The sequence below is a fragment of the Vipera berus genome, assembly GCF_964194415.1.
Source record: "Vipera berus genome assembly, chromosome: 4".
Lineage (NCBI taxonomy): Eukaryota > Metazoa > Chordata > Lepidosauria > Squamata > Viperidae > Vipera > Vipera berus.
Window position 1 is genome coordinate 13,611,268 of NC_138206.1, and position 16,090 is coordinate 13,627,357.

Below are 16,090 nucleotides of genomic sequence, written 5' to 3' on the forward strand. Positions count from 1 at the left end.
CTGCCAAATGTTTACGAAACCTATGACTATATTTTAATATCTTATCTCATGACTAAGAGGTCAGTATAAGATGTCCATGGCATGTCCCACAAACCCTTCTACAATTTGAAAAAAAAAACATTTTATAAATGCCACTTTCCAGCTCAACTTCCATTGTTCCAACCCAATTGCAGAGATGGCATGCTGGATAGAATGGATGACACCGAGGTAACTTATTGCCAGAGAAGGATCAGGTAGCAGAATGAGTCAACAACATTATTATCAAATTATTATCAAATTTATTTGCTCCCCATCTCATGGTACAAGGCGACTCTGAATAAGCCATTCCTTTGTACTCCACCCACCCCAAATTCCAGATCTGGGTTCACTTTTGGTTTATTTCTCATTACAATCATCGATGTCATCTCTAGCCTGTAGCCTCAGGTTCCTGGTTGTCTACTCTCAAACAATTCTATCAACTTTTCCTTGGTGCTTCTTATGTTTAAAATTCAGCCTAATGCTGGGAAAGATTGAGGGCAATAGAAGAAGGGGATGACAGAGAATGAGGTGGCTGGATGGAGTCACTGAAGCAGTAGGCGTGAGCTTAAACGGACTTCAGAAGATGGTAGAGGACAGGAAGGTCTGGAGGAACGTTGTCCATGGGGTCGCGATGGGTCAGACACGACTTCGCAGCTAACAATAACAACAAAAAGTTCTATGTAATTGTTATGTACTGGGCTTTTGGAATATCATCACGTGCATTGCTGGAGAACTAACGTCTCCGGTCCTGCCATTGGTCAACTTTGGGCGGCAAGTATAGCTTCAATCCGATTGGTTAATACCATAGGGCCTGGCCATATATTGAAGCAGGGTGACTCCAATCTCTCAGTACAGTTTCTGCTTAAAGTATGAGTTTGTCTGTACTCATCTGCGTGTTCTCGTTCCTGCTCATCAGAGCCCACGACATAATATCATAAGAAGTGAGTCAACTGTAATCCTCCAGATGTTGCTTAACTATCATTGTTATAACTCCAGTTTGCATGATCAATGATGAGGGATTTTGGCAGTTCAAATTGAGCAGCACTGAAGAGCGAAATCTCCTCTGCCAACAGAATGAACACAGGTCAGAAAGGTGGTTTATCCCATCCTCTTATCTAGTTCTTATTTAAGGATAGGGAGTCTGATGTGCCTAATATAAAGCATGTCTGTTACTACAACCACCTGCCATAAACCTAGAGACAAATGCTATTTAGTTGTGATGATTGGACAGCGTACTTAGATATGAACAGTGGTGGGATTCAGCCAGTTCGCACGAGTTTGGCAGAACTGGTAGCTAATTTTTTGCTGCCGAGGCCCAGAATGGACTTTTGGAAGCAGTGTCCACACAGAGAACTGGTTGTTCACATATTTGAATCCCACCACTGGGTATGAAGCTATTATTTTTTTAAAAGCATTCTTTGACATGAACATATTCTGGAAGTAACAGCAAACAGCCCGAAAATTCAAAAGGTTCCCAACCGAAGCCTTCCAAACAAGTCAGATTTATTTCACATCGAAATCTACCGCCCACAGATTGCTATGTCAGTAATATGACAAAATATAAACAAGATATTTGAAAACTCTTCTGGGTCTGATAGCAATTTTCACTAACCACAGGCAAAGCGTTTCTAAGACTGCTGTAAGATTAGTGTGTTTTATTCCAGGTGGGCACAAAAATGAATCTGACATCTCAACAATATGAATACATGCTCCAAGGCAGCTGAACAATATGTCAGTTCTTGGAAGGTATCAGAAAAATAAGCTGCAGCAAGTTCCAACAAGAAAAAATAAAATAAAATGAAGAACTGCCAAGTCAAAATGCTTCTGTCAAGCTTGCTGAGCAGAAAAAGCAGACATGTAAAGAATTAATGCAAATTGTTTCCAACTCTTGAAGACTTTGGACTAGAAATGAAGATATAAAGAACAGCATGCTTATTCCATAAGATGGATGTTTATTAATTTTAAATTTCCCATGTTTTAGTATTTTGTTCTCTTTTTCTGTCACTTTACTCTCAAGTTCAAAAACAACATTTTTTTGTAATGTAGCACCTTCTCAATCTCGACCTTCCCTCGATGGAAGATTTTCCTAACAGGATGCTTTCCAGAACTCCCCATATCTTCAACCTACAGAATCACTGGCCATTTTGCCTGTAATTCCTGAACTACTGTAGTTCCATGAGATGGAGAAATTCATTTTAGTTCTGTTCTCTCTAAACCTCAGCAACCTGAAGATGTGTGGATTTCAATTCCCAGAATTCCCTAGCAGCATGTCCACACATGAAATTGCAAAATTTGAGAAACACTACTCCAAAACAAAGTTTAAGTGCCCTCCCGGTCTAAATTCATCCTGGTAGGAAGTTGTTTTTAACTCCTGTACTGTTCCTTCAATGCTATATCCCCAGAACAGAATCAAGAGCTTCTATCTGAGTTTTCAAAAACCTAATGTCCTAAAAATGATGGATCTAAACTTGAAATTCGTTGAAGCTCCTATCAATCAGCATCATTTTAAAAAAAGTAGGAGATGGAGGTATAAAAACATATGTGTTTGTGTGTCACTAATATGAAATACAATTTAATAAATTAATTGCAACATGAAAATGGTCAAGTGTTTACAGAGTTATTCATCAGGATCTAGGAACATGGGAGTGAACATAAACATCTCAAGATCCTGGGATTAATTTATTAAAATACCTTAATGAGGCAGACTTAATGTCACTAGTCATTGATTAATTTATGTCTTGCTTTTCATGCAGGTGCTCAAGACGGTGCACAAACTGCACTTAGTCCTCATACTTTTCCCCACAGCAACAACATCATTTTGCTGAAAAGTGGTTTTCCAAACACTTTTTTACTTCTCAGACAGCTGATGTTCAGTGGCATAGTGCTTCAGATAACAGCAATACTCTACAGCTTTTATAACTAGCAGCCACTGACAATCTTCTTCTTTACAATCTTCTTCTTTTTTTTAAAAAAAAAGTCATCTAAAATACAGTAGCCAATTCCATCATTTAGGTTACGGTATTAGCCAAAAGAACTGTAGCTGAAGGTCAACATCAAGCTGCTAGACCATAGATAAGTTATAGGAAGTGTGTAGATTTATTTCTCCTCTCCGCTTAATTCCAACTTGGCAGTAAGATAGCATCTTTCATGAAGGTCACTTTGGAGAAGCCACCTTCTCAAAACCCTACTTAAACTTCCAGCAAAAATACTAGCCTTATCAAACAGGAAATATTTGAATATTTGAAGGATGTGTATATGCATTTTTGGGATTTTAAATTATTCCTCATATCACCCACTCTTCCACAAGACATGATTCCACCCAGGTACTAAACAAGTCCAGACCTGTATACTTTCAGAGATGGAACTATATTATGGAGCCAATTGTTCTCTGAGCCTGGGACATTCTTTACTTGCTAATTTGGTTCCAGGAAAACATTAAATTGGTGTGGGTGAAGTGAAAGTTTTGAAGGGGAAAGAGGTTTTTCCAATAAAATACAGCTTTTGATAAAAAAAATCAAAGAACACCATAAAGAGCTGTCAGAATTCCAACTTCCTTCTATGTGAAACACAAACACTGATTCACTTTTTTAAAAAGATACCAGACAACAAATAATTGAAAAGGGGAAAAATTAGAAGTCTCACTTGTTTATTCTTGGACAGCGTTCAGAAGTTAACTACTATCAGAAGTTAACTACTATCTGTAAAAGTGAAGGTTTCCCCTGTCTAGTCATGTCCAACTCTATGGGGTTATGCTCATCTTAGCGTTGCCCGAAAACACTTTGCGGTCATGTGGCCATCATAACTATATGTTGAGGTTGCATGGAAAGTTGCTATCTTCCCATTGAAGTGGTACCTATTTATCTACTCACACTTGCATGTTTTCGAACTGCTAGGTTTGCAGGAACAACTACTATCTATATGGTTGGCATTTCCTCCCCATCAAGAATCGTTTTAGGAGACTTCCCTTGAGGAAGTCATGGTGCAGTGATATTTGGCTCTCCTCCCATGAACACCAGACAGGATGATAAAGAAACATCTCTAGAGACAGCCAACAAAAATATTACATTCTTGGATAGGTTAGTCCAAAGAGGCTAAGTGTGGTCCCAGGGCTAGCAATTGTGAATCTCTCAACTTCTTTCTCCAAGTTGTTTTTTCTATATAAAATATTAAATCACTTGAGATAATTGTTTCCATTTTGGAGGGAAGAAACAAATAAAGGTGCAAGCATTTCTTCAAACTATTAATCCAAGAAGGGCCAGCTTCCCACATTTTATTGCAGTTTAAAGCCAGACCAAACATATAACACACCATGTCAAGCACAAACCAGAACCATAAAAAATTGTTTGTTATATGGCATTTCAGAATATTAAAACAACATTTATTCTGTACAGTATTTCTGAGCAGCTGGAACATATGAGTCTCAAATCAGTCAAAGGGGAACTCATTAGATGGCAGCACTAAGCAAGTTATTGCTTACAACATAGCAGTGCAGCTGCAGGGAAATTCACCTGAGAGATGCTGCAAAGGTAAGCATAAATGCACTCACATGCAAGAGATGGTGCTCTCGGTTGCATCCACATTTAATACTATTTATGCACACAGGAGGGTGAACTGGTCTTTTGGGTGCAGCCAATTGCCATAAGTCAAATAGGAACTTCAGACTTTCCTGGCCAGGCCAGTTAGAATGGTAACATGTTTGCACATCCAGGGCATTTATGGAAAGAAAAAAAAACACCAGAGGAAGATGCCTATTTCAAAAATGTACTTCTACTGAATATTTAGGAAATGATCAGAACAGGAAAAAATCCGGAATAGTATGAGCATATTTCACATGGCTGAGCTTTATTTATTTTTTAATGGTTGCTAAACCCAGAGGTTCTTAAATTGTGGATAATTGTCCCCAAATGAATAATTTAGCCATATCCTGGGGGTAGCAGAGAATTTGTAATTGCTTGTTTGTGAGTGAAGGATCTAGTTTGGGACTTTTGCTATTGAGACGTGTATAAAAAAAGGATTATTTTTTGGGGGGGGGACTAATGACGATATTCTGTATCAGGAAATGGGGGTAATTGGCTCAAAAAATTGAGAACCACTGCTTCAGCCCAATTAGATCACAAAGGAAATCTGAACAAATGGATTGTGCAACTATCTCCCCTAATGCTACCCCTTTGATTAAATCCACCTCTTCCAAAGAGTGACTCCACATAGGAAGTCACCTTTATTTCTCCTCCCATCTTGCACAAATCAGTTTTGCAGCTGGGGGGAGATTTACATGAAGTACTGAAGTGTTAAATTCCCAATCCTTGTAGCTCAAATGTAGCTATTAATCTTTTTTTTTAAAAAAGCAGAGGTAGAAAATGTGTTTATCTGTTTTACATAGCATCTAATTTTATCTCATCAGTGGTACAAACCATATTTCTCTGGAGTGTTTTTAAATCAATCTGCTCCCCGTTGAGGCCAGCCACATACATATATTGGGTTGTCCCAATATAGAGGCAAGTAGTGCCCCTACATAAAAAAAAATCTTAATAATCTCCAGAGAAGTATGGTTTGTACCACTGATGAGATAAAATTAGATGCTATGTAAAACAGATGAACACATTTTCTACCTCTGCCACAAGTGTGGAATAGCATATCAAGTAAAAAGATCAAAGGCTGATCACAACCACAGGCATGTCAATGGAAACACCCTATTCATACTTTCCTCAAAATAGAACAAAAATTGCTGCTTTAAAAGGGCAGGTGGACAGTTACCATTCATAAATGTGAACAAATGAACAAAAAAGAGCTACTAAGGTGGTTCATCTGGATCTTTCTTTCTTTCTTTCTTTTGCAAGAGAGGAGAGAAGCTGTCACACACACAAAAAAAGATTTGTTCAGAGTAACTTTTATCATTAACATCTGAAGTTTGCTACCTCAGGATAAGTTCCTCTTGAGAACTTTCGGTTAACATAGTATTTGAAGACTCAGGCTGTCAATAATTTGAAGTCACAACAGCTGAAATGGAACCTTCAATCTATCTGATGTTTGGATCAATGTGGGGGAACTGTTGTCTCCAGATCCAGGCTTGTGATAACCACTACATCTGGAGGCGTCTGGTTACTCATAGCTGGAATACCGCTATCAATATGGCAGATCTAATGTCCTCATTTGTGAAATAATAATTGGGGGAAGGGAGAGATCTGAGAGGATTTTTTTTAATGGATCAGTGTGAGTTGTGTTTTCAAGAACTTTCTATTTTTTTTCTTCAAGTGGAATAATCTACAGTGTTACCACAAGACTGAGGGGAAGTTTGCACTTTGAGAGTTCTGTCTATAAACTGTTCAATAGTTCTAAACAATTTAGCTTTAACTGCCTCCCCCCACCTTCCCGTAAATAGCTCCCAGGGTTAATCTCCAGCTGTGTTAATACTCTATGAAGATGTCACGGTTTTCTTTACTTCTCTTCTCAGCTTATCTAGAAATATGTTTCTTATCCTTAAAGCTGAAGAGATGTATGAAGTTCAGATTACATACAGCATGTAACCTCTGTTTTTCCTGTATCTTCAGAAATGGGGATCAATAATTCCTTCTGTGCTCCAGAATTCTGAATGGTAATTTGGTGTCTGCAGCTTTTCTCACTTCTGCAGTTAGAAGACATTATTTCTCCCTGATACAGTTCTAAAATACAGGCTTTAAAATTGTAACATCTGGATTAATCTGATGTTCCCTGCTTTGTTCATACTGCATGAAATCAAAAGCTCACAAACTTTTTTTTTTGGCACACTTGGTTTAGTCTCAGTAATGACACTGCCTAACCACAGATTCAAAACCAAAACAGTAGGCATGATTGACACTGTTTTGCCACAAAGAAATGGATTAGAAAACTATGAGCCCATTTGAATCTATGAGTTACATTTGAATCTAACAATGCACATAGTTAAAAATAACTTTTGCATACATTTGGTAAATTAATGGCATCTGTCTGTTGGCTATATTTTCCATGGACATATCCACCTGCAAAATAAAATACCTGACACAATGAACTGAATCTTCATGACAAGTAAAAATCTAAGAGGTTCATAATTTTGCTAGATGCTGTTTATTCCCAAAACTTTAGCAGTAATCCAGAAATATTGTATATTTCCCATCTCATCCCATTTCAGGGTAATCTGAATAGTAGCTTTCTAGTTAGCCAAACTGCTATTTTGGAGACAAGCTCTTTACAAGGCTATGCCAACTAAGATGTGTAGAAATTATAAAACAATTTTTTGATTCAAAATAACAAAGAAAGAGGCATGACCTATAAATAGAAAACAAGTGTTTTTAAAAAATAATAATGATAAACTGGAATAAATGTACTTTTTGGAAATATCTATACAGTTAGGAGCCAAGAAAGATGTTCCCTTTTTATGATTTTCCCCCTTTTGAGTGACACTAATAAACAAAAGGGTTCCCCCCCACCACTTATAAATAGTGCTTAACTCTGAACTGGATCCATTGAACTATTTATTAGACAGTTAAATGTGGTTACTACAGAGTGTTCACTATATGGTGGCTAAGTAATTGCAGAGAGTAATTTATACTGTATACATAGCAAGGAGACATGGATAAACGGGAGAGAGAGATGAAGCCAGAGATGGGCAGCCAACAAGGCAGAGTAAAAATAAATATTTATTTGGACAATATGCAACTTATAGTACCTAAGATAGAATCAGTGTTTACTATGTAGTGAAATTGGGATCATATAAAAAGAGATATATGCAAACAACAACAACAACCCCTTGTTAAAAATGGTTGGGCTTCCAAACAATAATTAAGAAGTGTATAAAGTGTTGACTAACAGTTGGTATTGTTGTAAGGAGAGAGATTGCAAATCAATCTATATACCAAAGGTGTATCTATATATCTTTTGGTGTATCTATCAAAAATCATACCAAGAATGATATGTATTGACTAACTCAGACATGTCAAACTCGCAACATCACGTGACATCACGCAACGTATCGGAACAGTTTTGCCATTACCAGCAATGGGGTGGGCGCAGCTTCCAGATGATGCGTCTGGCTCACGGGCCGGCAGTTTGACACCCCTGGACTAACTGATACTGGTTTTGATTATCATTTATTACATTTACTACAGTTATCTATTACTATATTAACTATTGTTAATTGAACATATGTACCCGGACAATAGCCTGTTTGCTAAAGAATGAAAGTGTTATTGAGAGATAACCCCAATGTTGATCCCAACCCTGTCCCAATCCCAATCCCAGTCCTGATCCTAACCCCACCCTAAACCTTAATCCCTAACCCGATCCTATTTTATCCCTAACCCTATAAAATTCAATAAAATCCTTTTTAAAAAAAAAAAATCTTGTGTTTGTAACCTTCAACTGGGCAAAAATGAAAAGTATAGAGCAACAGTTTCTGAGCCAAGGTAACTTAAATGGGCTAAATTAGGGAGCACCGGGACTCACGACTCCCATGGAAATGAAATTTGGGGAAGTTGGGGCCTCAGCACCACCCCTTTTCCGATTATACTTCCTAGAAACCTGTAGGTTGCATGATGCAAGAGAAGATGGGAGGGGCATACTTCCACCCACTTTCCCGCCTCCCTCTAGCCCCTGTGCCCAGTTGGCTGTCAGCAAGGCCCCATAGGTGAGTGGCCATTAGCCACTTTGGAACCAAGGTGAAGATTGGAATTTTTTAAATGCTGGCTGGTGAGGGGAGGATAAGGAAACGACTTGGATGCTTGCCGGCAAGGTAGGGCTGATGGTGGTGGTGGTGGTCCGGCGTGTCCAACAGTTGATGGGTAATCCCTCTTCCTCCCTGGAGAAACCAGTGTGCACTTTTCTTCACAGCCCCACACGTGGCTCTCTTTGTTCCGCTATCTCCAACTAAGTGGCAGATGGTTCCAGGTCAGAGAAGGAAGAGGAGGAGGTTACTTTACCCAGGGTATCCTGAAGATTGTGAAGGCTGAGAGGGGAGAGGAAACAGCTCAAGCCTATATTATGTCTGGAAAGAAGAATAACCCAATGGTTCATGGGTTGTGTAATAAAATAGAAACTGGAGAAATGGGAAATGGGGCACAGAATCCTAAGATGAAGCAAACTTATTTATTTATTTATTTATTTTTTATTTTAATCTCATTTATATCCCGCCCTTCTCCGAAGACTCAGGGCGGCTTACAATCTAAGCACAAATTAAAAGTGCTTAGCAATAGCCTTCATTCTATGTATATGCCTGCTTATTAGGGCTTTCCCTCCCCCCCAAGCGGCATTATTACAAAGTCAGCTTATTGCCCCCAACAATCTGGGTCCTCATTTTACCTACCTCGGAAGGATGGAAGGCTGAGTCAACCTTGAGCCTGGTGGGATGCGAACCTGCACTAATTGCAGGCAGCTGGTGTTACTTAAGGAGGCATTAGCCCACTGCTCCACCAAGGCATCCTCCTGGCATCCTGCAAAAAAAACAACAACAACAAAACTCCACACTACATACTGTTGCAGGTGTCACTGATCTCCCTCTAAGAGCCTGTTCTCATGTCTCCAAAGCTCTCCAAAGGATCCAGAATGGAGATATATTCAAACAGAAACATGCTTGCTGGAGTCATGGGCAAAGAGAAGATATTTAATTCTGAGCAAGCTAACAGTATCCTTTTCCTTTTTTTATATAACTGCAAGGTTATAATTAGGGACGCGGTGGCTCAGTGGGTTAGGAGGCTGAGCTTGTCGATCAGATGGTCGGCAGTTTGGCGGGTCGAATCCTGAGTGCTGCGTAACAGAGTGAGCGCCTGTTATTCGTCCCAGCTTCTGCCAACCTAGCAGTTCGAAAGCATGTAAAAATGCAAGTAGAAAAATAGGGACCACTACAGTGGGAAGGTAACAGCGTTCCGTGCACCTTTGGCATCTAGTCATGCCAGCCACATGACTACGGGGACGTCCGTGGACAAGCGCTAGCTTTTTGGCTTTGAAACAGAGATGAACACCGGCCCCTAGAGTTGGAAACGACTAGCACGCATGTGCGGGGGGGACCTTTACCTTTACCTTTTTAAGGTTATATATGGGGGAAAAAACATGTGCAGAAACACTTGGACAAATAAAAATGTTCCAGTATCTTGTCATCTATTCTAGTGGCAACCACCTGATGGTTATGTACAGGCATGTCTACCCTCTACCCCTTTGTAACTATCAAGACATCTTTCTCTACACAAACAAACTCACTAGCTCATAAAAGTGGGTGTAATGCCAATTACATATACTTGGTTTGTATAATAACTGCATAAACAAAAAAAATACACATACAGCTTAAAGCAATGAGATGGAATTTCTAACCAAATGAATTCTGTTGATCTTTGTAGTATTGCTTTTCAGTAGTTTGAAAACCAGTTCTAAAGTTATAATTTTATACACATACAGGTAGCTCTCGACTTACAACAGTTCATTTAGTCACCATTTAAAGTTACAAGGGCACTGACAAAAGTGACTTATCACCATTTTTCACACTTATGACCATTCCAGTATCCCCATGGTCACATGATCAAAATTCAGACACTTGACAACTGGTTCATAGTTATGACAGTTATGATGTCCTGGAATCATGTGATCATCTTTTGTGACCTTCTGACAAGCAAGGTCAATGAGGTAGCCAGATTCATTTAACAACCGTGTTATTAAGTAACAACTGCAGTGATTCATTTAACAACTGTGGCAAGAAAGGTCATAAAATGGTGCAAAACTCACTTAACTGTCTCACTTAGCAACTGAAATATTGGGGTCAGTTGTGGTTTTAAGTTGACCTTTTCTTGAAAGCAGCATGGAAAGAAGCTGCTGTAATAGAATGAACTTCTTTTGCTATGAAATGCTGCTGAAAACAAGTAACTTTGAAATCTAACTCAATTGTTAGCCCAAAGGGCTTTGTGTAATCTTAAGTAATAAACAAATTTATCATATGAGAAAACTCTGAAGGTTGGTATTGCAGTCAACATTTTTTTGGCACATTATGCATACTTAACTCCTACAAAACCTATTTCCGCCCTGATTTATTATCTAGCTTTCACTAGATATTCCAATGTAACTTTTTGCTTCATATAAATAATCTGAAAAGATCTGCTTTAAAAGTAATATGATCTACTTGTTTTTCTTGTGCTTGGTAAGTAGCTATGAATGTTGAATTATAATTCAACTTCTCTCTGCTTAAGAGATTTTCTTCAAGACTTTGGGATAATCATAGCAATGATGTTTCTGTTAACTATGCAGGAAAGATTGTAATATGTGGAGCATGTTGATCTCATAAAGAAGAACCATAAACAGCCTAGTAATCAGCATAATTTATCACTCTAGCCTCAGCCGAGCTTCAAGGAGATAAACTAACTTAGTCAGGATTTACAATCCTGAGCTCCTCCCATGTGCTTTAGGATATCTCATGTTTTTCAAGGGGCGTGATGTGGAGATGAACTGCACATCACAAAACGAAAGCAAGCACCAAAACAGAGAAATAATCCTATTTATTGCAGAGTGAGACATCACAGAATTCTGGACTGGATGATTGCAGAATTTGGATGACAACACCAGTTTATGTTCTTCACCAACAAAGCTGTTGTTGTTGTTGTTGTTAGTTGCGAAGTCGTGTCCGACCCATCGCGACCCTATGGACAATGTTCCTCCAGGCCTTCCTGTCCTCTACCATCTTCTGGAGTCCATCTAGGCTCACACATACTGCTTCAGTGACTCCATCCAGCCACCTCATTCTCTGTCGTCCCCTTCTTCTATTGCCCTCAATCTTTCCCAGCATTAGGCTCTTCTCCAGTGAGTCCTTCCTTCTCATTAAGTGGCCAAAGTATTTGAGTTTTAGCTTCAGGATCTGGCCTTCTAAAGAGCAGTCAGGGTTGATCTCCTCTAGGACTGACCGGTTTGATCGCCTTGCAGTCCAAGGGACTCGCAGGAGTCTTCTCCAGCACCATAGTTCAAAGGCTTCAATTCTTTGGCGCTCAGCCTTTCTGATGGTCCAACTTTCACTGCCATACATTGCAACTGGGAAGACCATAGCCTTGACTATATGCACTTTTGTTGGCAGGGTGATGTCTCTGCTTTTTAGTGTGCTGTCTAGATTTGCCATGGCTTTCCTCCCCAGGAGCAAGCGTCTTTTAATTTCTTGGCTACAGTCCCCATCTGCAGTGATCTTGGAGCCCAGGAAAATAAAATCTGTCACTACCTCCATTTCTTCCCCATCTATTTGCCAGGAGTTGAGAGGGCCGGATGCCATGATCTTGGTTTTCTTAATGTTTAGTTTCAACCCAAGTTTTGCACTCTCCTTCTTCACCTGCAACAAGAGGCTCTTTAGTTCTTCTTCACTTTCTGCCATTAGAGTGGTATCATCTGCATATCTTAGGTTGTTGATGTTTCTTCCGGCAATCTTAATTCCAACTTTTGATTCATCTAGCCCTGCCTTTCTCATGATGTGCTCTGCATATAAGTTAAATAGGCAAGGCGACAGTATACAGCCTTGCCGGACTCCTTTCCCAATTTTGAACCAATCAGTGGTTCCGTGTCCAGTTCTCACTGTTGCTTCTTGACCCGCATATAGATTTCTGAAGAGACAAATAAGATGGTCTGGTATGCCCATCTCTTTAAGCTGTTGTTACAATAATTATATTACTTAATATGTAACTAATTAAAAATAAACAAAGCACACTCTTCCCATTTCTAGATTGTTTTGATATAGCTTGAATTTTGCCATCTTCCATGCCGGATCTGGAGAGTGGTGGTGCCTATAAGCATTAACATATATGTAGATTTGAAACTTAACATTAAGAAAACCAAGATCATGGCATCCGGCTCTCTCAATTCCTGGCAAATAGATGGGGAAGAAATGGACGTAGTGACAGATTTTATTTTCCTGGGCTCCAAGATCACTGCAGATGGGGGTTGTAGCCAAGAAATTAAAAGACGCTTTGCTCCTGGGGAGGAAAGCCATGGCAAATCTAGACAGCACACTAAAAAGCAGAGACATCACCCTGTCAACAAAAGTGCGTATAGTCAAGGCTATGGTCTTCCCAGTTACAATGTATGGCAGTGAAAGCTGGACCATAAGAAAGGCTGAGCGCCAAAGAATTGAGGCCTTTGAACTATGGTGCTGGAGAAGACTCCTGTGAGTCCCTTGGACTGCTAAGGCAATCAAACCGGTCAGTCCTAGAGGAGATTAACCCTGACTGCTCTTTAGAAGGCCAGATCCTGAAGTTGAAACTCAAATACTTTGGCCACCTAATGAGAAGGAAGGACTCACTGGAGAAGAGCCTAATGCTGAGAAAGATTGAGGGCAATAGAAGAAGGGGATGACATAGAATGAGGTGGCTGGATAGAGTCACTGAAGCAGTAGGCATGAGCTTAAAGGGACTCCAGAAGATGGTAGAGGAGAGGAAGGCCTGGAGGAACGTTGTCCATTGGGTCGCGATGGGTCGGACACAACTTCGCAGCTAACAACAGATTTCTCCTTTGGGGTTCATTATGCTCAGAACTACTTGATTTACATTTTTTTTAAAATTCCTTTAATTAAAATAAAATAGGAAGCAAGCATGCTTGCCAAATTTCAGCCTGTAGCATCTTTCAAATTTTCATTCAGCTTTTTAATTTCTTCTCAGTTTTTGGGCTAAGATCAGGTATAATGTAATTCCTCATAGTCCCATAAGCATTCTTACAAAAAAGAATGATGGAAAACTATAGCTCAGTGTCTACCTAAGCAAAGGTAAGCTTGTAAATATAAAGAGTATCTAGGGAGGCTAAAGGAAGGTGTGGAGAGCATCCTCATCAGTCTTCTTTGCAGGAAATGGATATTCTGTTATGGGCCATGCCCACTGTGGCAGCCATTTTGTGAGAACATGGACAATATGCTTTGAAATTCCAAATGAATCAAGTCATCCTAAAAAACTGGGGCCACTGATTTAAATATAGAAAAGTTCTTACTGTTGCAAAGGTGCAGAGGTGAAAGAACACAAATGTGTGTTTTCATCTACTGTTACAAAGTCAGCCAGAGGTGTAAGAACACCTTTGTCTTCATCTACTTTGATCTACCTAGGCTATGGTTCACTTACAAGAAAAGTGAAACGTGTGTATGTGTACGTGTGTACCCACTTTTGAGTGATGGGTGTACCCAATACTCCTTCCTCTTCCTCTTTTCCCCACAACAACCCTGTATGGTGAGTTGAGGTGAAAGAGTGACTAGCCAGCTTTCATGCCTAAGGTGGAACTAGAACTCACTATTTTGCCTTTTTCTAACACACTAGTTTTTCATACGTTAAGCATATGATATATAAGTATGGTATCCTTCAAAGATGCAGTCCCTACATACTGCTAGGATCCAGGTAACTCAAAATATAACAGCCACCTTCTAGGCAGGTGTGTCTCAACCTTAGCACTTTTAAGTTGAGCGGACTTCAATTCCCAGACTTCCAGAAGTTGAAGCCCACACATCGTAGAGTTGCTAAGGCTGAAAAACACTGCTCTACACTAATGCACTTAACATTTGTTAAAGTAAAATAACTTATTTTTGAAAGCATGACCTATATTTCATTTGCAACTCTCAAGATTAATCTGTAATTTCTTTCTCTTTTTTTCAGTTTTAAAGTATTCAGTTAGGCACCCTGCAGGCTTTCATAAAATCCTTTTAGAATTAAACATACAACTAAATGATGGGCTATAGGATAGCATTCTTCCATTAACCTTTGTGAATTCAAGCATTTTGGAAAGTTGTTCTGCCAGTTCAAGTATACATTTGGCACAGCTTAATGGGTGTGGGAGACAATATTCTGTACAGCAGGGTGAATAGGGGAGAGGGGAAAAAAACTCAACAGAGAAATGAATGCTTTATTTAAACATTGGACCAGAAACCTATCCTGTAACATAGACCAAATGTTTATTGATGTAAATTTTCAAAGGAATCAGTTTTTTTTAAAAGCAAAAGTAGTCTATAAGGTATCCAACATTTCTACAAAATAGTGCATATAAATTTCCAAAAAAATATGTATTACTCTTTCTTAATTTCCAAATTTTGCTTATAGTCAGAACTTTGATTAATCTTAAAAGAAAAATCCCACACAATGGTTCACATGGCTTTAAACCTAGCCAGCCTATCACTCTACAGTCTTTTCAAGACAGAGAAGAGACTAGAAGAAACATGGAAATATGTGTTTTAGTATTTAACTTGGCACTGATGCCAAATATTCATATATTCAATTTTTCATCAGTTGGACTGTCTTGAAATCAAAATAGTTCCTCTTACTATTGTAACAGTGATTCAAAACAATGTAATATATACTTTTAGGAAATAAAGTATTTTTTCTTGTAACATTAAAGTTTTAAATAGATAATAGTTTTAAATACTTTTATTATTTGATTAATTCTTCACGTTAAATCCAACGATATGCAGTAAACATTAACACTTGGGGACAAAGTTAAGCTTCTTTCTTAGAACCACACAGAATGTATTTTGTGGAAACCTAAACATATATTTGTAAACTATTTTCAAAAATTGAATACAATCTTTCTATTATTTTGTGGGGATCTTCAGTCCTTATAAAAGAGGTAATTGTCTATTAAAAGGTGGAATTCATTTTTCAAATTTTCAATTACACCATTTCTTTATATCTGTTGGCTACTAACACATTTGGGATGATTTTTCTTAGTGAAAAGTGCTCCTGAATCCCTTTAGACAAGGGGTCCTCAACCCCTGGTCCATAGTCCAGCACCGGTCCACAGCATGCCAGAAACTGGGCCACCCAAACAAGCGAAGCCCCCTCTGTGGGATGCAGAGAGCATGCCAAACTATGCCCCCTCCATTTCATGGAAAAACCTCTCTCCTCGGAACCACTTCCTGGTGCCCCAAAGGGCTACTGTTTAGCATATTCATACACTATATTTTTTATTTAGCTGGATTCTCTTGGAAGCAAAACAGTTCCTCTTATAATGAAAATGATTCAAATATTCAGGTATATTATTTGTAGTATATGGCATTTTTATCTTTTTCATACTAAACTGATGGATGTTGGGATGTTTACTTTGGAACAATTAGAATGAAATGCTTTTTAAAATCACATGT

The 16,090-nt window shown here is 38.9% G+C and overlaps 1 protein-coding gene across 2 annotated transcripts in view; it reads right to left on the reverse strand.

The window, feature by feature from the left end:
- The window catches only part of SESN3 (sestrin 3), a 74,510-nt gene that overhangs the window by 22,713 nt on the left and 35,707 nt on the right, over nt 1-16,090 (reverse strand). The window lies entirely within an intron of this gene.